The 8,080-nt window shown below is 40.3% G+C and overlaps 1 pseudogene; it reads left to right on the forward strand.

Annotated features, from left to right (window-relative positions):
- Positions 1 to 5,380: 5,380 nt before the first annotated feature.
- On the forward strand, positions 5,381 to 5,881 carry LOC103744969 (annotated as a pseudogene).
- Positions 5,882 to 8,080: the final 2,199 nt, after the last annotated feature.

Raw genomic sequence — 8,080 nt, forward strand, 5'->3', positions numbered from 1 at the left:
GCCCCTCAGAGATGTTATCTGGACAACTCTAGAACAAGTGATGCTTCAAACAGGAGACCCACATCCAACTCCAAATCTTAGGCCCTAAATACTGTAAGCTGCCAGTTGTTAGATGCTTAGGGGTTGATATGATAATAGAAAGAAAACATGTATGTCTGTAATGCATCTGTTTGAGAGAGATAAACAAGTAGAGCTTGTTGCAAAAGGAAAAGCAGAAGCTAGGGCCCCAGGTCTTCCAGGTAGCTTGCTCTGGGCCACCCATCCAGAAGTTTTCAGCTTTGGTTTTTTCCATTTCTCCTTATTTAGTCATTAAGGATAAAGACACAGGAGAGGATTCCCTACTTGGGCCTCTTGACTTTCTGGGCACCTTTGCCTGGGCTTTCGAGTGTGCCACCAGAAGCACATTCAGGGGCTGCTTGTGCAGAATGCCTTTATCAAGACACAAAACAGACAAAAGCACTGGCTCCTCAGGACAGGAAAGCTGGGGTGAAAAGGTTCTACTCTTTACCCTTTAATGCTTTTAAAACTTTTAACTATTACCTACTTTAATAATCTTATGATGTAAAAATACCAAAAGAACCTGCTGCCTCCTACCTCCCAAATGAGAGGGGTTTTTTTCATAAGAATTGAAGAAGTTAATTTTTCATTATTTGAATTTTACCTAGAAAACAGGAATCTAAAAATGATGATAAAGAGTGGCTAACAGCTGACTAGCACCAAAATTTTAGAAGCCATTATAATAGTCAAAAACCAGTTAGAAAATGCAGCTAAAGCTCTAACTCACAGCTAACCATAATCCAAGATGAAATATTTAGAAATTAACCTAAGAAATGTACAAGAGCTGTCAGGAAAACTACTAAGAAGCTGTTGAGGGGCAAAAATAAGACTTGAACAAATAAAACATAGGTCACGGGGCTGGAGAGATGGCTCTGTGGTTAAGAGCACTGACTGCTCTTGCAGAGGACCCAGGTTTTATTTCTAGCACTTACATGGCCACTAACAATTGTCTGAAACTCCAATTCCAGGGGATGTGATGCCCTCTTCTGACCTCCATGGGCATTGCACAACACACATATGCTTACACACATGCAGGCAATACACTCATACATGTAAAAAAATAATAAATAAAAATATTTTTACAGTAGGTCATAAACTTTAATAGGATGCTGAACATCACAAAGGTGCCAGATTTCCCAAGCTGATCTTAAGGTTACTGTATCCTCCAGCAAAAACATCAAAAAGGTTTTTCTTTGAAACCAGATAAACTGATTCTAAGAATGGAAAAGAAATTTCTAAAGCAGTAATGATGTATGGCCAGGCTCCCTAGATATTAAAACCTCATTTGATATCACTATAACTTAAAAAATGTAGCCATTAAGTATATGTTTAATGTTATACTTTGAATCAGGAAAGAAAAAAAAAAGATTCATTAGTAAATGGTTTGGGGCTATTAGCTTGCCAAAATAAAGTTGACTTCCTACCATATACTGCATAAATAAATTTCAGATGGATAAAAAAGATTAAATTCTAAAAGTTCTAGAAGAGAGGATGAAACACTTATTTGGGGGCTGGAGAGATGGCTCAGTGCTTAAGAGCACTGACTGCTCTTGCAGAGGACCTGGGTTCGATTCCAGCACCCATATGGCAGCTAACAACCATTCATAACTCCAGTTTCAGGGAATCTGATGCCCTCTTCTGACCTCTGTGGGCATTGCACAACACAGTTGCACTTACATACATGCAAACAATGCACCTGAGTACATAAAATAAAAATAATAAATAAAATATTTTATTTTAAAAAAATGAAACACTTATTTTTAAGTCATATGGGGAAAGACTTTTAAAACATTATGCAAAACCCAGAAGCAATGGAGAAAAAATGATAAATTTGATTTTTTTTTTCAGTCTTTTTGAGACGGTCTCCTTGTAGCCTCAGATGACCTGGAACTTGCTACGTAGACCAGGGTGGCCTTGAACTCACAAAGATCCACCTGGCTCTGCCTCCTGAGTGCTGGGATTAAAGGTGTGTGCCATCATGCCTGGCTTGAATTTGATTTTTTTAAACACTTAAAATTTGTTTATTTATTTTTGTGTATGAATGTTTTGCTTTCATGTATGTAAGTGCACCCATGCATTCAATGCCCATGGAGGCCATAAGAGGGTGCCAGATTCCCTGGAACTAGAGTTATGGATGGTTATTAGCTGCCATGTGGGTCCTGGGAACTGAACCCAGATCCTCAGCAAGTGCAGTTAGTGCTCTTAACCTCTCAGCCATCTCTCTAGCCTCTTAAACATTTCTTTTTCTATTGAAAAAGTAAATTTTTATTGTGCTAGTACAGAAAATACACATGCAATATGTTAGAAGACTATTTCCTGTCTAGATTATAAGGCATTTTATATCAAAAATAGCTCTGTGGTGACTATCTTTAGCTATATTTAGCTACATATTTTCTTCTTGAGAAAGTCAATAATCTTCTAATAACAGAAAGTGATTGCAACTTCAATGTGACTCAGGGAAAGCCAGTGACAAAATGAAAGGTCTGTGTTTAAGTAATTCATAAGTCAAGTTTTTTTTTCTTTTCTTTTTACTTCTTTGCAAGACAGTTGACTCCAGCTAGTTCTTAATTAGATTTTGTATAAAGAGATGGAAATCATGAGAAAAAGTCCCCCATCCAAGAAAATACAAGTTGCCTTTTTTTTTCTCAAGAAAATATATCTTTAATTATTGAGAGAAGCACTTCAAATCACAATGGATCCCTACTTGCTCATTCAACAGCAAGTAAACTGCAGGAAAACAAACACTTTGAATGCTCTTCCTCAAAAACTCACAACACCATATAATTATGAATGTTACCAGGGTTGCTTCTCGACCTGGGGGAGAAATTCTGGCATTGGCTGGTAATTCTAGGACTCCAAATATAATTTTTAAAAAATCTGTGGTTGGGGCTGGAGAGATGGCTCAGTGGTTAAGAACACTGGTTGTTCTTGCAGAAGACCCAGGTTCGAATCCCAGCACCTACATGGCAACTAACAAGTATAACTCCAGTCCCAGGGGATCCAACAGCCTCTTCTGACCTCCTCGGGCATTGCACGACATAGGTGCACTTACGTACATGCGGGCAATACACACATACACATAAAATAAAAATAATAAACAAAAAAATTTCAAAGCTGTGTTTGCATATTTCTACAGTGTTTGATATAGAACAGCATCACTCTGGCAAGGTTCCTATATACTTTAAGTCATCTTGGCTTTCTTACAATACCTAATACAGTTTATATACTGTGTAAATAATCATTGTTTGGCGGTATATAGGAATAATGACTCTAGATGCAAGTGCATGCTTTCTCTAAATATTTTTGATTTATAGTTGGTTGGGTCCATACATTTGGAACCCATGTATATAGGGAATCTTTTATTTGGAAAATAATATATTTGGAAATATATTTTGAAATTAATTTTTCTTTCTGGAAGAATTCATTTGTAGTGATGTTAATCATGTAAATATTAACATGAAACAGGGCAAGAATTTAAAATCTGGACCAACAATATTTAGAAGCATTTAAATATATTCTTCAAATTAAATGGCTGCAATTGTTTCTCCATCTTTTGCTGGTATGCTCTACCTTGGATGGTAGCTTTCCTCAAACTTCTTGATAAAATATATCACAGTTATATAGGGTTTTCCGTTTTATGTTTTTTCCAAGTCATTCTGGTTTATGTACGATTTAGGCTAGCAAAGATGAACTGTTACTGCAAAGTAGTCACTATCAGAACTTAAAGTATTGGAAAAGGCAGGTGATGCAGGCATACAAAACCAGATTCAAAAGTATCTCAAGGTTCTGAACGTTACTGCATATGAGAATCATCAGCAATTTATTTAGAGTGCGGTCATTCTGGGGTTGGGAAGAGGAATGTAAGTGTTTACTAAGCATCCTAGCTACCTCTGATGCTGGGGACCTGCAGACCACATCCTGGGAACTCACGATCTTGAACTGATTTAATTTTTTTTTTGGTCTTTTTGAGGCAGGGTCTCCCTGTAGCTCCAGCTGTCCTGGAACTCACTATGTAGACCAGGCTGGCCTTGAACTCACAGAGATCCTCCTGCCTCTGCCTCCCAAGTGCTGGGATTAAAGGCGTGCGCCACCACGCCCGGCTGATTTAATTTTTTTTAGTGCTAATTGGAAAAGAATCTCGTAAACATTTTTAAGTGAAAAAAATCAAAATCACAAAAGACGTGACAAATTGGGAAATGTTTGAAACTCACATTATAAATGATTAATCTTTTAATTTAAAATGTGCCTATAAGCAAATCAGAAAAGAACAACAAATAGAAAAAAATTGGGTGAGAGATGTGATAGACATTCACAAAAGGAGTATAAATCTCTCTTATATACAAGAAAAGATGTCCCTCCTCACTTAATACAGATGCAAACTAAAACTACACTGAGATATAAACTTTTCACTTTTCAGATTGTCAGAAAATGTGTTTGACAGTGGTCTGAGTCCTGTGATAGCTGGGGGAACCAGTGACTCTCCACTGTGCTGAGGGGGTGTAAATGGATATAGCTGTTTCAGAGAGTTATTGGTCATCTTGGGCCATACATGGATCATAGACTGTGTGGCTCAAGCAGTAGACGAAAATTTCCTCACGGTTCTGTGGGCTTGAAGGCTGAGGTCAAGGGGTCATCAGTTATGCTGCCTGGTGAGATTTTCCCTTTCACGTCTGCATCCTCACCATGCCTTCCCATGGCTTCTTTTCTGTACTCTCAGAAAGAGAGAGGTCTCTCATGCTTTCCTTTTCTTTTATTACCTCCTCACAGGTGCTAGTTCCAAACACAGCCACATTGTGGATTAGGGCTTCAACATAGACATTGGAGATAGATGTATTTTAGTCTGTAATAGAGGGAAACTGGATAGCATCTATCAACATTGTCAAAAGTTTATTCTTTTGATTCAGCTGTTCCAAATGGATACAATGAAATTTAGAATAGTCAGTGCACTGATACTTACAACAACAAAAGACTAAAAATCACTTAAACATCTACAAATAAGACATTGGATAGCTACAGTGACACATGCATTTCATAGACTAGAAGGGTGAAACAGAATAAAGTAGCTGTATATAAACAGTATGGAACAGTCTTCAAGCTATATTGTCAAATGAAATAAGCTGGGTATAGAGCAATGTGAAAAGCATACACTGCCTTCCTGCAAAGGGTGTGTGTGGGAGGGTACATGTGACTTTGCTTGTGTTCACAGAATATTTCTGGAAAGATCCTGCTTTTGGATAGGGACACTCAGTGCTTGGCAGTAAGATTTTTAAAGGTCTTTTTGTAGCTTTTTTCCCGATCCGCCATCTGCGGTGCTGCGGCCAGGATGCAGATTTTCATAAAGACCCTTATGAGGAAGACCATCACACTTGAGGTTGAACCCTTGGACACTACAGAAAATGTAAAAGCCAAGATCCAGCATAAGGAAGGAATTCCTCCTGATCAGCAAAGACTGATCTTTGCTGGTAAGCAGTTGGAGTATGGACGAACTTTGTCTGACTACAACGTTCAAAATGAGTCCACCCTTCACCTTGTGTTGAGACTTCGTGGTGGTGCTAAGAAAAGGAAGAAGTCTTACACCACTCCCAAGAAGAATAAGCATAAGAGAAAGAAGGTGGAGTTGGCCAGCCTGAAATACTGTAAGGTGGATGAAAATGGCAAAAATTAGTTGCCTTCGTTGCAAGTGCCCTTCTGATGAGTGTGGGGCTGGAGTTTTCATGGCCAGCCACTTTGACAGACATTACTGTGGCAAGTGCTGTCTGACTTACTGCTTCAACAAACAAGAAGATAAATAATTGTGTATGAGTTAATAAAAACATAGGAACTGGAAAAAAAATCTTTTCATATAGTTGTATGTGAGCATGTATTTATGTGTAAATATATTTAAAAAATTAAAACTTTGCATAAGGCAAAGAAAAGTCTTGCTAAAAGCATTGCATTTGCTACAGAGGTCAAAGCCTTACCTGGGAAGGCTTTGGGGAAAGTTGTGCACTTGTACCACTTTTTTGGGGAGGGGTGGGGTGTTTTGTTTTTTGTAGCAAATAGCAAAAAGAATCTGTCTTGGTGGAGTTCCTGTGGTAGAGTTCCATTTACAATATTCATTCTCTGGCAGTTTCCACATTTGGTGGGGCACTTTTGGAGGAGCCCATGATAAGGCAGACACTGTTGTGATTTGGATTAGCTGGGAAAAGGTGAGTGGGAGATATGAGGGTGGAGGGATACCCCAAAATGTCTGTCTTGCTTCCCACAACACCCACATCTTTCAACTTTCCAGCCTCCCACAGAAAACCAGTCCCTCAGCTGTTGTATCCCAAAGAAGGATTCATTTATTCATTTATGAAAAAATGGCCACTCTTGCGCATCAGAAACTGTATTAGGGACTGATAATATGGTAATCAGATAAATGTATTCTGTCACTGAGGAGCTTGTATTCCAGCAGGGGGAGACAGACACTGCTAGGTACCTGAACAAGCTAGGTCTCTCCAGCCAACATCGCCACACTCCCTGTAAAGGAGAAGGTGGGAGTTTGGAGTAGAGGTCAGCGTAGGCTTCCTTGAGAGAGTGGGAGGGTAAATAGGAGTTAGTAGCCATGGGAAAGAGATGGGGTATTGTGGGAAAAGAGTGGACAGTCTATACAGAAGCTCTAATGTGGAAAGCAATTGAAAGAAGACTAAGGTGAGGCTACATTTTGCAGAGTTCAGTTGTGGATTTGGGGTTTTATTCTTAGAGCAGTGGGAGACTATTGAATCCTATTCTAAGCAAGTGGCAAGTCAAATTTGCATTTTAAAATACTGTGTACTGGCTTAAGTAGAGAACATTATTTAGAGGGCTAAGAGGGGGAACTCATTGACCAAGAAGAGACTTTGAGTAACTGTTCAGGTGAAAGACGGCAGTGGCTTTGTCAGAAGTATCGGAGAAGGGAGATGTGGACAGATTTGAAAAGAAAGGTAATTGACAGATCGTGCTAATGGGAATCAAAAAGGCAAAGAGTTTATTTAGCATGATTCCCAGGTTCTAGTAAATAGTGCTGCTACATGCTTTATTAAGCACTTTTGTATACATTATTTCCTATCATCTGAATCTCAGTGTTGTAAACCAAGGGGTCAATATTTCAATTTTATTAAGAAAGCAGATTCAGGGAGTACACATTTCTTTTACTGAATGAGTTAATGAATAAGCCAACTAATATACAGCCTTATTCCAGAAAGTATGCAGGAAGACTAGCAAGGCAACGTGCCATGACAGGAGCATATTAGAATAATGCCAACAATGAACTCTGCTTCCCTGGGCCTGCACTGACCTGCAGGCCTCTCTCCGGGCCTGGGACTGGTCCCATTCCTTGTCTTGGCGCCCCAGGCACCGGGGGAACCACCACTGCTTCCTGATCCTTTGCATCCAGACCAACCCAGTTCCTTCTGGGGTCCCCAGGAGCCCTCTGGGCCTGGCCCCACCCTCACCCCCTCTGCTTCCCTGGTCTGCACAACCCATCAGCCCCTCTCCCCGGAGACCTCAGGGCCTGGTCCCACCCTCACCTCCCTCTGGTTCCCTGGGCTGCACAACCCCAAGAGCCTCTTTCCTGGCTGCTGGGGTAACCTTTCCTCTTCCTGATCCTTTGCATCCAGACCAATGCAGTTCCTCAGTACAGTACCCAGGAGCTCTTGGGGCCTCTTCCTGCCCCCATCTCCCTTTGCATCACTCAGCGGCATGGCCCTAGACCAGCCTCTTTCCTGGGCCCTGCTCCCAGGCCTGTCCAACCCTCAAATTCCTGAGGACAAAATCTTTCCTGGAGGGGATCCACACCTTAGGGGAAAGCATGAGAGCATCTGACCCTCATTTGACTTGGGGCTCTATGGGAACTCCAGAAGACAAAAGCAATCTGGCCACTCCAATATAAAATCAAAAGAGAGAACCCGAAGCTTAGATGAACCAGCTTTTCATGCCCAAAAAGTAAACCACAAAGATACATAGAGTCAACAAAAAGAAGCAGACCTAAACTTGAAGGCTTGAGTCTCACACAAGAATCAGA

This window comes from Nannospalax galili, unplaced genomic scaffold, assembly GCF_000622305.1.
Source record: "Nannospalax galili isolate Female #2095 unplaced genomic scaffold, S.galili_v1.0 scaffold342, whole genome shotgun sequence".
NCBI lineage: Eukaryota > Metazoa > Chordata > Mammalia > Rodentia > Spalacidae > Nannospalax > Nannospalax galili.